Genomic DNA, 15,926 nt, shown 5'->3' with positions numbered 1-15,926 from the left:
ACTCTTCTCCTAACCCCTCTCTCCTCTAAAGTGCCTTGTCCTTTGTTGCCCCCACTTCTGCTAACCAGGGGCCCCTCTCCCTTTAGGTTCCCCTTCATCTCTCTGGAGCTCCCCCTTCCCTCCGTATTTCTCCATTTTCTTTCTCCTCTGGCTACTTCTCCGAGTCACTCGTTCTGTCTTACCGTCGCGTTACAAGTCCCTCCCACATCCTGTTTTGCCTCCTCTTTACCGACCCGCACTGACCGTTCTGCCCTCTCACCTGTCTGTTCCTCTCTCATCTGTCTCCTTCTCGTGACCCCCTCACACCCTCGTTCTGCCGCTTTCCTGGCCGGCCCTTCACAGTCCCCGCTCACACAAAGCCCCTCCCCGGGTGAGGGGGTGACCTGGTGACACCCCGCGGTGTTCCCTCCCAAATCCCATCCCCCTGAACAGTGTGCTCTACCTGGGATTCGGGGCCTCTTATTAAACTGGGGCGAGGGGGGTTGCAGGCGGCGGAGGGTCTGCAGAACCCCAGCCCCGGGGGGAGGCGGGGCTCCAGGGGCCGCGTGGCGGGGCTGGGGGAGGGGCGCCAACGGCCGGACTCCCATCTCCCGAGTCCATCTCCCAGGACTTCACGCCGCGCGTGGGGGCTGCCCGGTGGAGGGTTTTAAGCAGGAAAACAACGCGGCCGGCGGGGTCTAAGGGCCCGAAGGCGGAGAGACCAGAGGGAGGACGGCCTCTGATTACCCGGAAACCCCCGCGGACCCTCTACCGGGCAGCGAAAAGCTCTGGTATCGGGACGTCTCCGCAGGACGCGGGACTCACCGCTGTGGGGGGCGCTGGTGCGGGGACTTCAACGTCCGTAGTGACCGCCCAGGCGTCACGTGTGCGGGACCGTGGACTGAGACGCCCAGGTTTAAACTACGAAAACTGAAAGTCACGGCGCCAACCGGACCTTCTCGCTGCTTTAGCCGCTTCCGGGTCTGCAACAAACTCTGCGGGGACGCGACGTGAAAACCTGGGCCGCAGGCGGGACCTGCGCTGAGCGCTAAGGTTATGGGCGGGGCGGGTCCTGTAGCCAGGAGTGGGCGAGGCCCGCGGGAGGGACCGGACCCAGGGGGAGGGGTGGGGCCACAGTTGGGTGGGGCGGCGCTTTTCTGCACCTCGCTCATTGGTTACAGACTATTGTGTTCATTACCTCTATTTTAGGTGAGATCTTTTGCACCCACATTATATATATATATATATATATATGTTTTGTTGTTGTTGTTAAAGATTTTATTGGGGAAGGAGAATAGGACTTTATTGGGGAACAGTGTGTGTGCTTCCAGGACTTTTGAAAAAAAGTGACCGTGATGCAACAAGAAAAAATGTAATCCACACTTAATGCCCCCTCTCTCAACAATACATAGAACAATTAGAAAATGAGTACGTAGAAAACTTTAACAATGAAATTAATAAATCAATGCAGTTGACCTAACTGCCATCTATAGAACTATGAGATAACTATATATATATATATATATATATATAATCAGTCTCTGCCCCTGGTTCATGGCACAGAGCTTCTAAAACCCTTACGATTTCCTAGTGATGCAGCACTAGGAGCATGTTTTGTTCTATTGAGGTGACTCTGGTGGGCTCCTGGATGGGGACTGGTCACCAGAAAGACCACGCCATGATTAGAAGCTTGGGATTTTCAGCCCCACCCCTACACTCCAGAGAGGAAGAGGGGCTGGAAATGGAGTTACATATTGATCATGCCTACATGAGGAAACTACCATAAAATCCCAATAGTTGGGGGTTCAGAGACTTCCAGGAAGGTGAACACATCCACACCTGGAGGGTGATGCACTCCAATTCCACAGGCACAGAAGCTTCTATGCTCCGGACTTTCCCCGACCTGACCCGATGTATCTCTTCATCTGATTTGTATCATCCATTTGTATTATCACATCCTTTAATAAACTGAAAATCTGTGAACTGATCTAGCAAATTAATTGAACCTAAGGTGGGGGTTGTTGAAACCTCCAATCTATAGCCAGTTGGTGAGAAGCACAGGTAACGAATGACCTGGAGCTCCAGCTGGCTTCTGTGTTAAAGGCAGGAAGGGAAGCCTATGGGACTCAGCCCTTACCCTGTGATGCCCTTACCCTGGGCTGATAGTGTCAGGCTTGCATTAACATTGTTTCTTTGCTGAGCCCTACCCCTTCCCTGCAGGTGGACACAGGCGCTGCCATATCTGAGGCTCTGCAGTTTGTTTGCCACCTTGGCGATTCGAGACCCCTCCCCACACAACTTTCGGGCATACCCAGTCCGTTCTCAGTGGCTTTTTCGTGCAGACCACATGCCTTGGCTCAAGCTGCAGACTTTCCTAGGGTCTCTCAAAGGTTCGCGGAACCAAGACAAGCAGCATCTGGCTTGAGCAAGAGCTGTACCTCTGGCTGAGTAGCCCTAAGCATGGCACTAGTGGCAGCTGGCTTTGGTTCGCGGCTTGACATCTCAAGGTAATCCAAGTACCGCACAGAAGCCGCAATCTGCAGATTCCTTTGTGGCTCCCGCTGAGTGGCCCCTGGTGGGGCATGGGCTGTGGCTGAACTTGAGCTACAGCAGATCCTCTTCAAGGTGGTCCTGGGGCTCGCACCCCTAGTGGCCAGCTTCAAAATGAGCTGGAGCATTACCCAGCTGCCTCCAAGTATAATAGGCACCAGAGTCCTGCTGAGGCAGATCCTGTTCCATAGGATCAGCCCCTGCACAACAACTCTTCCACTGTAGTCAAGGCCAGTCCTCACAACCAGTGAGCCTAAGGATCAGTCCCTCCCACTGATGTGCAATTATCAACCAAGGCTCAACTACAAGAGGAGGGCACACACAATCCACACAAGGGACATACCTGGAGTGCAGGGCTCAGGTGACCAGAAAGACTGCACCACTGAAACCCACAGCACACCTACGACATAACGCCACTCTACTAGGACCAGAGGACATAACAGCCCTACCTAATACATAGAAACAAACGAAGGGAGCCAGATAAAATGGGGAAGACAAAGAAACATGTCCCAATGGAAAGAACAGAACAAAGCTCCAGAAAAACAACTAAGTGAAATGGAGATAAGCAACCTATCAGACACAGAGTTCCAAACACTGGTTATAAGAATGTCCACTGATCTCAGGGAGAACGTCAAGAGAGAGATAGGAAGCATAAAAATGGAGATGGATACCATGCAAAAGAACCAGTCAGAAATAAAGGATACAATAACGGAAATGAAGACTATATTACAGGGAATCAACAGGTTAGATGAAGCAGAGAATCCAACCAGTGATGTAGAAGATAAGGTAGCAGGAAATCCCACCCAGAACAGCAGAAAGTAAAAAGAATGAAATAACTTGAGAGTTTAATGGGCCTCCAGGACAATATCAAGTGTACCAACATTAGCATTAGGGGTACCAGAAGGAGAAGAGAGCAAGGAATTGAAAACATATTTTAAGAAATAATGACAGAAAACTTCCCTAACCTGGCGAAGGAAATAGACATACGAGCCCAGAAAGCACAGAGTCCCAAACAAGATAAATCCAAAGAGGCCAACACCAAGGCACATAATTAAAATGCCAAAGGGTAAATACAAAGAGAATCTTAAAAGCAGCAAGAGAAAAGCAGTTAGGTACCTACAAGGGAGCCCCCATAAGATTGTCAGCTGATTTCTCAACAGAAACTTTTCAGGCAAGAAGGGAGTGGCAGGAAGTATTCCAAGAGATAAAAAGCAATGACATATAACCAAGATTACCAAGCAAAGCTATCATTTAGAATTGAAGAACAGATAAGGAGCTTTCCAGACAAGAAAAAGCTGAAGGAGTTCATCACCACCAAACCAGTATTACAAAGAATCTTAGAGGGACTTCTTTAAGACGGGAGGGGGGTTAAAGATGGGTGAAAGGGAAAGGGATTAAGAAGTGTAAATTGGTTGTTACACAGTAGTCATGGGGATGTAGGGTATAGCATAAGGAATATAGTCAATAATATTGTAATAACTAGGTATGGAGCCAGATAGGCACTAGATCTATCAGGGTGATGGATGGGAATGGGTTTGGGGTCAGGGTGAAAAAGGTGAACGTAGTAAAAAATACAAATTGGTAGTTAATACAGCATGGGGGAATATAATCAACAGTGTTGTAAAGATCATGTAAGGTACCAGATGGGCCCTGGACTTATCAGAGGGATCACATCATAGACTGTGTAGATGCCTGACCAATGTGCTATACACCTGAAGCTGAAGTAGAATAATATTGAATGTCAACTATACCTAAATATATAGATGTATACAGTCACGGGATGTGGAGTACAACGTAGGGAAGATAGTCAATGGTATTGTAACAGCTCTATAAGATGTCAGAGGGGGGCTGGCCCGGTGGCTCAGGTGGTTGGAGCTCCACGCTCTTAACACGTTGCGTACGGATCACAAGAATCTTCGTTTTTTCTGAGCCATGCGTTAAGGATGGATAACGAGAATTCTCATTTTTACTGTTGACTGTTTTTACTTTCCATATTTTATTGAATTATTTGTGTTTCGTTAATATCTAATGGGAGATTTGGCCACGCATCATCTGGAGCCCATAGTGGGAAGAGGAAAGAAAAAATATCACACACGGGTGTGTAAAGTGTGCGCATCAAAAAAGTGAGAAGTGAAACTCGGTACATACGCAATTTTTGCCGTGTCCCACTGCACAAAGGAAGCTGCTTTCTGCAGTATCACACCAGGAGGGATTACTAACATCATAGGTGAGTGAATCCTAAAAAATTCCATAGAAAAATAATAAATGACATAGAAGCATTTACGCTTTCAGGAGAAGAGTGCATTTTAAAGTAGTTTCTTTTAAAAACCTGCCGGAACAGAGGGGTATGAGGGATTTAAACCCCGCCGTACACACCATGTTAATGCGGAAGGCTGCTGGTTCAATTCCCACATGGGCCAGTGGGCTCTCCACCACAAGGTTGCCGGTTGGATTCCCAGAAGGCATGGTGGGCTGCGCCCCCTGCAACTAACAACGGCAACTGGACCTAGAGCTGAGCTGTGCCCTCCACAACTACAATTGAAAGGACAACGACTTGGAAAAAATCCTAGAAGTACACACTGTTCCCCAATACAGTCCTGTTCTCCTTCTCCAATTAAAAAAAAAAAAATCTCATTCATCACTTAAAAAAAAAAAAGATATCAGAGGGGTAGTAGCTTGGTGGTTGGATGGGTTATCACTTTATGAGGGGGTTAAATGTCTAACTACCACATTGCTTTGTAAACCTAAAACAAAAAAAAAGTAAAAAAAAAAAGACAACAAAAAATTAAACAAATGAATGAATAAATAAATAAATGGATACTCTAAGGGAAATAAAAAAATGTAAATAAAAGGAATGAGGGTAATAATGTAGGAAAGGAATTCTTGAAATCAAGATTTCAAGGTCGGGACTGGCCTGGTGGCTCAGGAGGTTGGAGCTCCATGCTCCTAATGCGGAGATCCAAGGTTGGATTTCCACATGGGACTGTGAGCTGCACCCTCTGCAGCTAAGATTGTGAACAACAGCTCTCCCTGGAGCTGGGCTGGTGTGAGCAGCCAGAGATTGGTGTAAGCTGCTGTGGGCTGCTGAGTGCTGCCGTGGGCTGCTAAGTGCTGCCACCGGCTACCGTGAGCGACCATGAGTGGCCAGAAGCCAGAGTGAGTAGCCGGCAGCCAGCATGAGCTGCCGTGGGATGCCATGAGTGGCCAGTGGCTAGCGTGAGGGGCTGGCAGCCGGTGTGAGCTGCCGTGAGCTGCTTGAGTGGCTGACCGGCAACTGCCTGCCTCAGCCGAGGGGAGTGCAAGGCTCATAACACCAGCATGGGCCAGGGAGCTGTGTCCTACACAACTAGACTGAGAAACAACAGCTTGAACAGGAGTGGGGGGGGTGTAGGCAGAAGAAAGGGAAAAACAAAGATTTCAAAGTCACACAATTACTGGACATAATGTATTCCCATCTGTAATCTTAACGTTGGGAGGTTAGGGAGGGTACAGAAAAAAGAAAATGTCATTGAAAGAATACCAGTCAGGTTTCTGGAAGTTTAGCTGTGGTAGCACATACCCCTGAATTCTCTTTGGCTTACAACTACAAACCTTTCTTTCTTCCTCATATTATATCTCTCATCGTCCACCTCTTGCTTGGCCCATAATTACATTCTGGGACATTTCAGTCCATCCAAGACTGGAGCAGAGAAAGACGGAGTTAGAAGCAAACAAAGATGCCTAAAGCTTACCTTTAAAATTGAAATATGCCACCTCTACTCACATCAAATTGGCCAAGGAAGTCACGAAAACTCACAGCCAAGCTTGCCGTGATGTTGGTAGGAAGTACAATCATCCTAAAGGAAGGAAGGGTGGCCTAAGTCAAGTGGTCAAAGTTAATATCAAAGGGCAGAGATGTGCAATCTCACAGAATGATAATGGAAAATAATGCTACAATATATGGCAGTACAGATTCCACCAGAAGTAATTTGTTCCTCCTTTGTTCACAAAAAAAATACATTTACTTCTGTCCCAAAAGAAATGTTAAAAAGTCTTACCTACACATGACTTTAATCACAAATGAGTGACTTAGAAGGCTGTCACGAGATTCGTCTGATTTAGAGCCTTGAGTGGAGTCCTCGTCACATAACATATTATGGTGGAACACAGAAATAACACCTCAATAAACCCTCCCCAAGGGAGTCGGGGTCCTAGTCCATGTGACGGGAATGAGGAAGGATCCTTTCTTGACTCCAGTTCACCTGCGAATGGATATCCAGTCGTGATGTTTCCTGTTCCTGACGTCACCTAGTTATATCTAATACAGTATTAGAAACGGTGCCTTCCTCATGAAAAAGTCACTTTCCCGAGACACTTCCTTCTCATAAATAGTTATAGTTCCAAAGAATATTGTAGGTCTATTACCTCAGTTTTTTCACAGGACAAGTTTGTTGAACTCTCAACAGAACAACAGGACAATAAAGAAATAAAACTTTGTGATACCAAACAGCTCCACTGTCCAGTAGCTCCAACCTCCTAGGAGAGCTACACTTACATTGTCAGAATGGGGTGGAGCCTGCAGTCCAGGCAGCAGGAAAGAACCGATGACTCTATTCCCATTTCAGTGGAATAGCCAGTGTCTGAAAGAGGTCGATGAGGCGATGGGTTAAGTGGTCACAGAGCAAAAAGGGGTTACTGCGGGGTAGAAACTAGTCCAGTGGCAAAGACACAAGGTAGGAGGAATGATTCCCGACTGGTGGACGGAATGTGTGGGCATAAACTAGTGGTCCTAAACACCACACTAATCCGAGTGCGACTAGTACACTGTGGTGTAATCCACACTGATGGTTGGTTCACAGTTTATCTCTGTAGCATTTAATCTCATATTGACTTATGGTTTTAATCTGATTTTCCTGACGTGAAAGAGCACATAACACTACTTTCAGAAAGCAAGCTTTTTTATATAAACGGAATCTCTTAACATTTGAGTTTATGGTGTCACCAGTCTCTGTATGCAAACCAAGCTTTGGACAGGGTTCCACCCTGTTGTGAATGGTTACAAGTGCAAATTAACAAAAATGTTTTGAGAGTGAATATATGAAATTTCCAATTTTCCCAACAACAGCAACAAAGTATTTCTATTGTATGTTGCTCACCTAAATTTCACTAAGTGCTCCAATCTCAAAAGATTTATACTTATTCCTGAAACGTTCTTTGATTTCATTTGTTTAATATTTACTACATTTCTATTTTCACTTCACATACATCAAGGAGTATGCCATGGGTTGTATTTGGGTAAAAATAAGACATAAATATAATCCTATGGTGTACGTTCATGAATGGTGGGCAAGTTTTAGAGATCAGGCTGAAATTGCACCGCTAGTGTATTTTTATTATAGCCTCATAAATGTCATGGGCCAGAGTGTGGAGAGAATAACTCAAGTGCAATTTATGAGTACATGACCCCTAACTTGTATGTTCCTTGATCACACGATGGAAAGAAATTGTTATCAATTCCTTCAAATTTGAGCGCCTAATGGTGCACTGCTGCTTTGTTATGGAGTACCCTACGGAGGTGGGATAAAACAGTGTTGGTACAAGTAGCATGATTCATTCAAGGTTATGAAAAATGATTAACTTTATTCATTAAAACATGAGGCCTAAGATACATTCTCAATAGTCGGGCAAAAGGTAATGCCAGCATTTCAGTGTGAACCACACACACTGTTCTGGTTCGTTTGACTAATGGCTCCCCTGTCAGATAACTGTTCTCTATAATTTCCGAGAATAAGACAAATTTTTCATTACTCTTGATATAGAGCAGTTATTGCCATTCAATGGAGAAACTCACCATTTCTTCTGCATTATTTCTACCACATGATCGCCCCATTAACCTATCACTCTCCTCCAGTGAAAGCCCATCCCCATCAAGTCCAGCCTGCTGTTTCATGCTCAATGGGTAGAGCATTCTTTCCTGTGACCTACAGGGGCCTGTCTAGAGATGGGCACCCTGAACCTAGTAAGTATGAAGCCTGATAACATAGTTTTACATTACTCTCTGCCTTCCCTAATGCAAATTCATGCAACAATGAATCTGATATTCAGTGTCCTTGTTTTTCCAGGGGTCATGGATATATGCCTAATGAAGGAGGCACTTGCACTGTATGGATTGCTTCCCAGGGATCATCATGAAAGGCCTGTAAGAAATGCTTAACTTCAACAGACTTTTAACTTCACGTTAAAATTCATAAATAGTAATGCAGTCTTTTCCAGAAAACTCAAATAACTAAGTATTACAAACCCTAAAAATAATGGACTGTTTTTACACGCCCTTGTTCCTGTAATATACAGAATGTCCTGAGTTTTAAAACAGTTTGATTTGTAATTTTTCGGCAGTATGTAATGTCCCAGGTCAACCTCAGAGAACTAGAGACTTAGTTATTTCTAGTATGGATTCTTGAGTGTGTAGTCAATTGTGAGACTTGTTTTAAAATTTTACTACATTCATTCATTACATTTGTAAGGATTTTCCCCAGTATGAAATCTTGAATGGATCCTGAGGACATGGTTTCTTAGAAGTATTTCCATGTTCAGAATATTAGTGCAGTTTCTTTCCTGCGTGAACTCTGTTGTTGCTCCAAAGGCAGACACACCTAGTGAAGAGCCCATGACATTCACTACATTTGTAAGGTTGCTCTCCAGCACGAATTCTCTGATGTCCCACACTTTTGATCTTTGGGTAAAAGCATTAACACACACATCGATTTTGTGTGGCTCTCTCAAAGACATGCATTCTGATTTCTAGTTAATTTGAGACCTGGAAATAGGCTCTGCCACATACATTTACATAATTTCTCCTCACTATGGGGTCTCTGCTGTTGATTAATACTTGACCTCAAAGTAACGCCTTTGCGACACTCATTGCACCTGTGAAAACCTTGCCACACATTAAGGTGTGCGGTTTCTCTCCAGAATGTCTGTTCTTGTATCTAGTAAAGAGTGAGCTCTGATTTAAACTTTTGCCATATTCACTGCATTTGCAAGTATGAACTACTAGGTGAATCCTGAGCTTAAGTCCTTCCACCTAAGAGCCCTCCACCTCCGGTACATTTGTAAGGTCTCTCGCCAGTATGGAATAGCTCATAAAAAGTTAGGCTTGAAGTCACGCTAAAGCCTTTGCCACACGCGTTATATTTTTAAGGTTTCTCTCCACTGTGGATGGACTGATAGCTATTAGAAAAGAACCAACACTAAAGTCTTTGCCACACTCGGTATATTTCTATGGTTTGTCGCCTGTATGAATTCTCTGATGACTTCTAAGATAGGATGTCTGACTTGACGGTAAGTTAGGCTCGAACACACACTAAACACTTTGCCACACACATTACATTTGTAAGAATCTGTCCTGCGTGTTTTCTGGTCATTTGTCAGTACTGAAGGATCCCTAAGGTCATTCCCATATATATTGGAAATGTGGGCTTGGACACTAGGAGGCACTCCTTGAAGTGGAGAAACGGAGGGAGTATTGTTGACAGACCGCTCACTTACATTACCTTCATAAAGGGAAACTTTGATTTAAAATATCTCCAAATTAGGCAGATGTGACTAAAAGCTTGGTCTAAGTCTGTTTTCTTTTTTTTTTTTTTTTAAAGGTTTTTATTGGGGGAAGGGGAACAGGACTTTATTGGGGAACAATGGTCAAATTGTTGTCCTTTCAGTCTTAGTTGTGGAGGGTTCTGTTCAGCTTCAAGTTGTTGTTCTTTCAGTCTTAGTTGTGGAGGGCGCAGCTCAGCTCCAGGTACAGTTGCCGTTGCTAGTTGCAGGGGGCACAGCCCACCATCCCTTGCGGGAGTCGAACCGGCAACCTTGTGGTTGAGAGGACAGGCTCCAACCAACTGAGCCATCCAGGAGCTCAGCGGCAGCTCAGCTCAAGGTGCCGTGTTCAATTTTAGTTGCAGGGGGCGCTGCCCACCCTCCCTTACGGGAGTCGAGGAATTGAACTGGCAACCTTGTGGTTGAGAGCCCGCGCTCCAACCATCAACTGAGCCATCCAGGAGGCAGCTCAGCTCAAGGTGCCGTGTTCAATCTTAGTTGCAGGGGGCAGAGCCCACCATCCCTTGCGGGACTCGAGGAATTGAACTGGCAACCTTGTGGTTGAGAGCCCACTGGCCCATGTGGGAATCGAACCGGCAGCCTTCGGAGTTAGGAGCACGGAGCTCTAACCGCCTGAGCCACCGGGCCGGCCCTAAGTCTGTTTTCAATAGGCATGTTTTCTGCATCTTTCTACTGTGTTGACCTCTTCTATTAGTAAGACGTTTTTTATGAGTTATAGGCATTGCTTTGTAATTTCTTTTTCCTCTCTCTGCTGACATGCAAAGTCATGCATATTTTTCCGGATTTCTGTGAAGGAAAAATCGTCATTTACATGGCTTTCATGTCTTCCAAACATCACTGTTTGAAATACTCCTCCTTATTACTAGTCTCTGTTGGTTTTACTTTTTTGATCACACGTGGAGGACAGATATCTATGAGATTTTTAAAAACCCCAGTTATCCTGTTAATCAGTTTCTAAATAAGTATTTTGAGCTGAAAACTAATATTACACCCAAAGGAAAGCTATACTCAACACAGTTATGAAACTTCCCAAACATGACCCTCAAACCTCTAAAATTATAAAGAAACAGGATTTTTACTAACAAAATAGTAGTCACATGCAATTCAAATTAATTTTAGGGTAGCCTTGTTTCAAACCTCTGATAAAAACACTCACATTTAGCAAACCCTTTCAAGCAAAGGGTATTTTCCCACCAAGACCCCAAAACATATACCAATTGGCAGAAACCATTCCACTACCTCATAACTGAGGTAAAAAGAATATTATATTATACCTATTTTTACATACATTATTGGACATAAATGAATGCTGAAGGCAGGCCATATATTGTAATGGTAAATGATCTAAAACAAGATTGTTTAAGAATAATCTAAATAAAGTGCAGTTTAAAATTCTACAACAAATATCACAATGAAAAAATTAAAAAGTCAATAAAACACTTGTTAAAAATCAAAATACTTTTCTAAATATCTGTTCTAAAACTATGCGTACCCATGAAGAAGAGGCGTTTTAAAACATCAACAAGTGGTGCGTGTTATATTCCATAATATATGCTGAAAGACCATCGTCTATATATCAAAATAAAGTATTCTAGCAAAGCCTTACAGAACCAACACTATATAACAGGTAACCGTATTACAGGAAGTTACACTCTAAAATATTTACATGAACTGTAAAGACTCCACCTTAAACGAATGAACTTCTATTCTAGAAAGAGCACGTAACATGAGAACTGGAAACTATGTAGGGATCACTGACTTCTAAAGTATCCAGTTAGGAAAATACATACTATTATAAAGAAAAATATAAGAAAGAAGCCAACACACACTGTTAGGATTTTATGGCTGCAGTTATGTAACAGCCAATCCACAGAGCAATTCCCTAGGTACGCAGGGGCCTTTGGTCATCCAGTACGGGGCCCCACGATATATGGTATAGAGTCCGTGCTTCGAAAAGTGATTGAGGTGAGGGAACACATTACAAAATAAAAACATATAACACGGTGCAGGAAAAGGGATATCTCACAATGAGCATTTTCAGATAACATCAGTAGGTTCACAGGGTTCATGTATAACACATCATCTCCATTTATAGAGAATGTGACAGACACAGGATTTGGACTTGGAACTACAGACTCAGATGACATATTCTGAAGCATGATGATGGCCCACCCAGGCAGTAGATTACAAAAGCTTAAAACAAATGCCAGGAGCTTAGTGAGAAACACTTCCAGGGAGATAGGAGAGCTGAGCTCTTTCACTAAAATAGTGTAGCACACACATAAGTCCTGGTTTGATTTGTAATTTTTCTGCTTATCCAGTCATTTGCTGCAACATGGATGACTCTTGAGGACATTATGCTAAGTGAAATGAACCAGTCACAAATGAGGCACATAAGACAAATACCATATGATTATATTTATGGGAAGTACCTATAATACTCAAATTATTAGAAATAGAAAGGAGAATGCTGTTTGCCAAAGGCTGGGGCAAGAGGAAAATAGGGAGAAAACTAGTGATTTTAAATACTTATGCTAATCACTTACCTATTCTCAAATCACAATAAAAAATATGAGACAATTTATTTCCCTCAGCTAAGTACAAATGATGTAAAATAATGTAAGTTATACGACACAATAAAAAAGACACATAAGGTAAGAGGAGCTCCCCCTGTATGTATTTAGAACACACGTACTTGTTATAATGAGTCAATGAGACTTAAGGTGCACTTATACAAAATTCCTAAGTTCCACTTCCGTGCTGACCACTCTACCGAACAGCTTCCAGTGCTGCTTCTGTATGTAGCAGGACAATACTGAAACACATCAGTGAAAGTACTCTCCGTCAGGAATTTCCGGTGACCAAGGACTTCCTCCACAGAAGTCCCCTAGAAGTTGTTCATAACCTACAGGTCGATTACACCAGCAAAAGAACACAATTAAACACATCAGACCCTAGGAATGAGGATTTCACAAACAAGTTTCAGAGGCAAATCATGCAAACTAAAGAAAATAGGAAACCTGGAAGAGTCTATATTCCCAGACTAGGTAGCGTGGTATAGAGAGAAAACTACAAGGTATGGGGTCGGATAATGTAGGCTCTTGAGACTGGACCACGAGCTCTACCACAGACACCAAGCTCAGAGCCTGGAAGATTCCTATGTGCTCCCAACGCAGGGCTGGGATCAAGGAGAGGACCTCTGGCCGCTGCCTTTAGGGATTTTCTAAGTAACAGTTACAGGAGATCCTCCCCACCTCCCTGGCACATATACTGCTCAAGTGTGTAGCAGAAGAAATGGCTGAGAGACTGGAACAGGCAGACAGGGCTGGAGACAGCTCCACGCTGGGGCACGAGATGGAAAGGAAGAAAAGACAGTGTAGTCCCGTCTTCTGATGAGGTCTTCCAAGGACAGGAAATGGCAATGGAACTGGGACAAGTCTAGGAGGCAGGACCACAATGGCCTCAGTGATCTGTAAGGACTAAGAACTGAGCAACCAATGGAATCAAGTCCAGAAGGACAGACCAAGGAGGAAAGAGACCGTGTGGGACAGCCCGCCCCATGCTCCTCAGGGACTTTGCAGGGGCCACATAACAGCGCTGTGACCACGACAAGTGTCTGTATTGGAACTGCAGCACCACTGAAGGGTGAAAGGTAAAATTTTACACGTGGAATGACACAGGGGTAAGCTGGGAAGAAGAAAAATTTCCATTGAGGGTTCACAACACATAAACTTCTGTTTGCCCACTGAACTCTATCTCTTGGGGAGAGTTTAGCAAACACTATTAATGCTGAGGTTCCTCTCTCCTTTCTGAGATCTTACCTGTGTTCATACCTTTCATACATTCCCACCATGAGCTTCTTTTGGTATTTTCAACTCCTTCTCCAGAGTCCAGGGTGCTTTCCCTTGATCCAAAATGGAGATAATATTCAAATTAGACAACTAAACTCCTGCATAGAAGAAGAAAGGAGCAAAAAGACCTGTAGTTTTTCCAGAATCCCCAATCTCTGATCAACGAGGTATGAGAATACTACAGATGGGTTGAGAAAAATATTTCACTAATCCGTCCACTGCTTGTCTATCTCTGTGCATAGGGCAGAATTATATGCAGCCACCTAGCCCTGTTCCAAGAACTCCTGAATCAATACATGGGGATAGAAAACAAAGAATTCAATATTTTGAGTTTGCCGCAGGGCTTTATAGACACATAAGCTCCGGAACAACCCCGGATGGATCACGAGTGGGCCAATTTCCTGAAGAAAGGGCAAGTTCAAAGTCTTGATGCCACATTATGAAGGCTTTACATGTCCAAGTAAAGAGAGCTTCGTCTCAGTCAAGTGAGGCGGGGGCTCCCAAGAGGCACACAAAGGAACACGAAGACACACAAGGGCAGATCCTGACTTCTGGAGAGACCTCACCCTCATCCAGGGAGCACAGGTTCCTGTAGGTCTCCAACATCACATCCCCGTACAAGCCCTCTGAGCTGAGTCCAGGCGTTCCCACTCCTCCGGAGAGAATTTTATGACTACATCCTGCAATGTCAACCATGGCTGAAATGAAAAACGCATTTAACCATGGGGAAATGGTGATAGTATGAAACTGCCTATTCTACCCAGGGAGAGCTTTGTATTTGACATTCAAGTTCGTAATCCCCACAGACAACTGCAGTTCTTGCTTAAACTGCTTAGATTAATTTTAACTGCAGAGATGTTCCCGGATCCCATCCCCTCCTCACGTCTACCCCCTCACCGAGATCCTAGTTCCCCCTGAGTTGCTTTAATCTTAGTAGCAGTACTCGCGTGCAACCAGCAGGGAAAAACAGCTTTTGACGTAAACCGTTTTCAACTTGTTAAGAGGAAAACACCTGAGTTTCCAACACAAGTGACTCATACTCTAAGCTCTTACCTTAAACCTGTTACACATAGCAACTTAAAACAAGCAGGCAGCAACTTTGGGACAGCACACGCTAGAGACACAGGAGGCTTTCTAAACCCGGAAGATAAACCTTGGTTGCTAAGCGCCGGGAAGCCCAAGCCCCGCCCCAGCCTCTCCTTCTACCCGCTCTCTTTTGCCTTCCTCGCCGTCCAGACTCTGACCTAGCATATCACTGGCCCCGCCCCCTTCATCTCTGGATACGTCCTGGTCCCGCCCTCACGCCGGTTTTGCTTCCTCCCATCCACCGCGCATGCGCAGCCTCTTAACAAGGTCCAGGCCCCTTCCCATGGGCTCCTCCAAACCCCTCTTCTCACTATGGCGGCATTTTGGTCCTGGCCGATTCTTTTTCAGTATATGTGCTGCCGAAGCGAGCACTCCTGGCCGTTTCTTAACAGACTCTTAAGCGGAGAGCTGAGAGTGAAGGTCACCCGACCGAGGTGACTTTCCGTCTTTCTAGTGTAAAGCTGCGTTTCACAACCTCCCATCGTCATACATGGGTCTGGAGTCGCTATGGACCTTGAAGTCCACGCGACAGGTCCTCCCCTCTGTAAACTGAAGTTTTGCCCTGGGAGCCGGGCACTTCCTTTGGAGTTTGAAATGCCTCCGAGGCTGCTCCCTGCCCGCGGGCTTTTCTGTTTTCCTACTTAAAACTCTTCACTCACCTCTTCGCAGGTCAGGCGCCCTTAAAGTATTCGGTGAAGTGGATTTGTAACCGTATGTGAACTTCCTGGCTTTTGGATGTGTTCTGCTTTAATCCAAGCTTGCTTTGTTTATCCAGATAGAACTGTAACTCACTTGCATTCTTTCCCCGGATCCTCCGGCCTGCTCCTGTACTGTATGGGCCCTCCTTTTCATCCTTAAGCCCTTAGG

The 15,926-nt window shown here is 44.7% G+C and overlaps 1 protein-coding gene and 1 long non-coding RNA gene across 8 annotated transcripts in view; both read right to left on the bottom strand.

Annotated features, from left to right (window-relative positions):
* The window catches only part of LOC148757499 (KRAB domain-containing protein 5-like), a 34,808-nt gene extending 33,864 nt beyond the window's left edge, over positions 1–944 (bottom strand). For 5 of the 6 annotated variants that reach the window (XM_088800555.1, XM_088800556.1, XM_088800557.1 and 2 more), the window contains exon 1: positions 805–944. The gene's annotated coding sequence lies outside the window, so the exon portion shown is untranslated. Of the gene's footprint in view, positions 1–442; positions 678–804 lie in introns of all 6 variants that reach the window. The other variant, XM_088800554.1, reaches the window with a different exon arrangement.
* Positions 945–9,235: 8,291 nt separating this feature from the next.
* On the bottom strand, positions 9,236–15,127 carry LOC148757498 (uncharacterized). 2 transcript variants are annotated; one of them, XR_016022198.1, is made up of 5 exons: positions 15,027–15,127; positions 14,540–14,671; positions 13,944–14,026; positions 12,818–13,027; positions 9,236–10,908 (listed from the first exon to the last, which is right to left on the bottom strand). It is a non-coding gene; the product is annotated as an uncharacterized LOC148757498 (long non-coding RNA). The 2 variants fall into 2 exon arrangements; XR_016022197.1 differs by lacking the exon at positions 9,236–10,908 and having other exon boundaries at positions 12,517–13,027.
* Between the last annotated feature and the right edge of the window lie 799 nt (positions 15,128–15,926).

Source organism: Rhinolophus sinicus, chromosome 8 (genome assembly GCF_057876585.1).
Source record: "Rhinolophus sinicus isolate RSI-liver-muscle chromosome 8, RSI-T2T, whole genome shotgun sequence".
NCBI classification, from domain to species: domain Eukaryota; kingdom Metazoa; phylum Chordata; class Mammalia; order Chiroptera; family Rhinolophidae; genus Rhinolophus; species Rhinolophus sinicus.
This window is presented reverse-complemented; position numbering and strand designations above follow the sequence as displayed.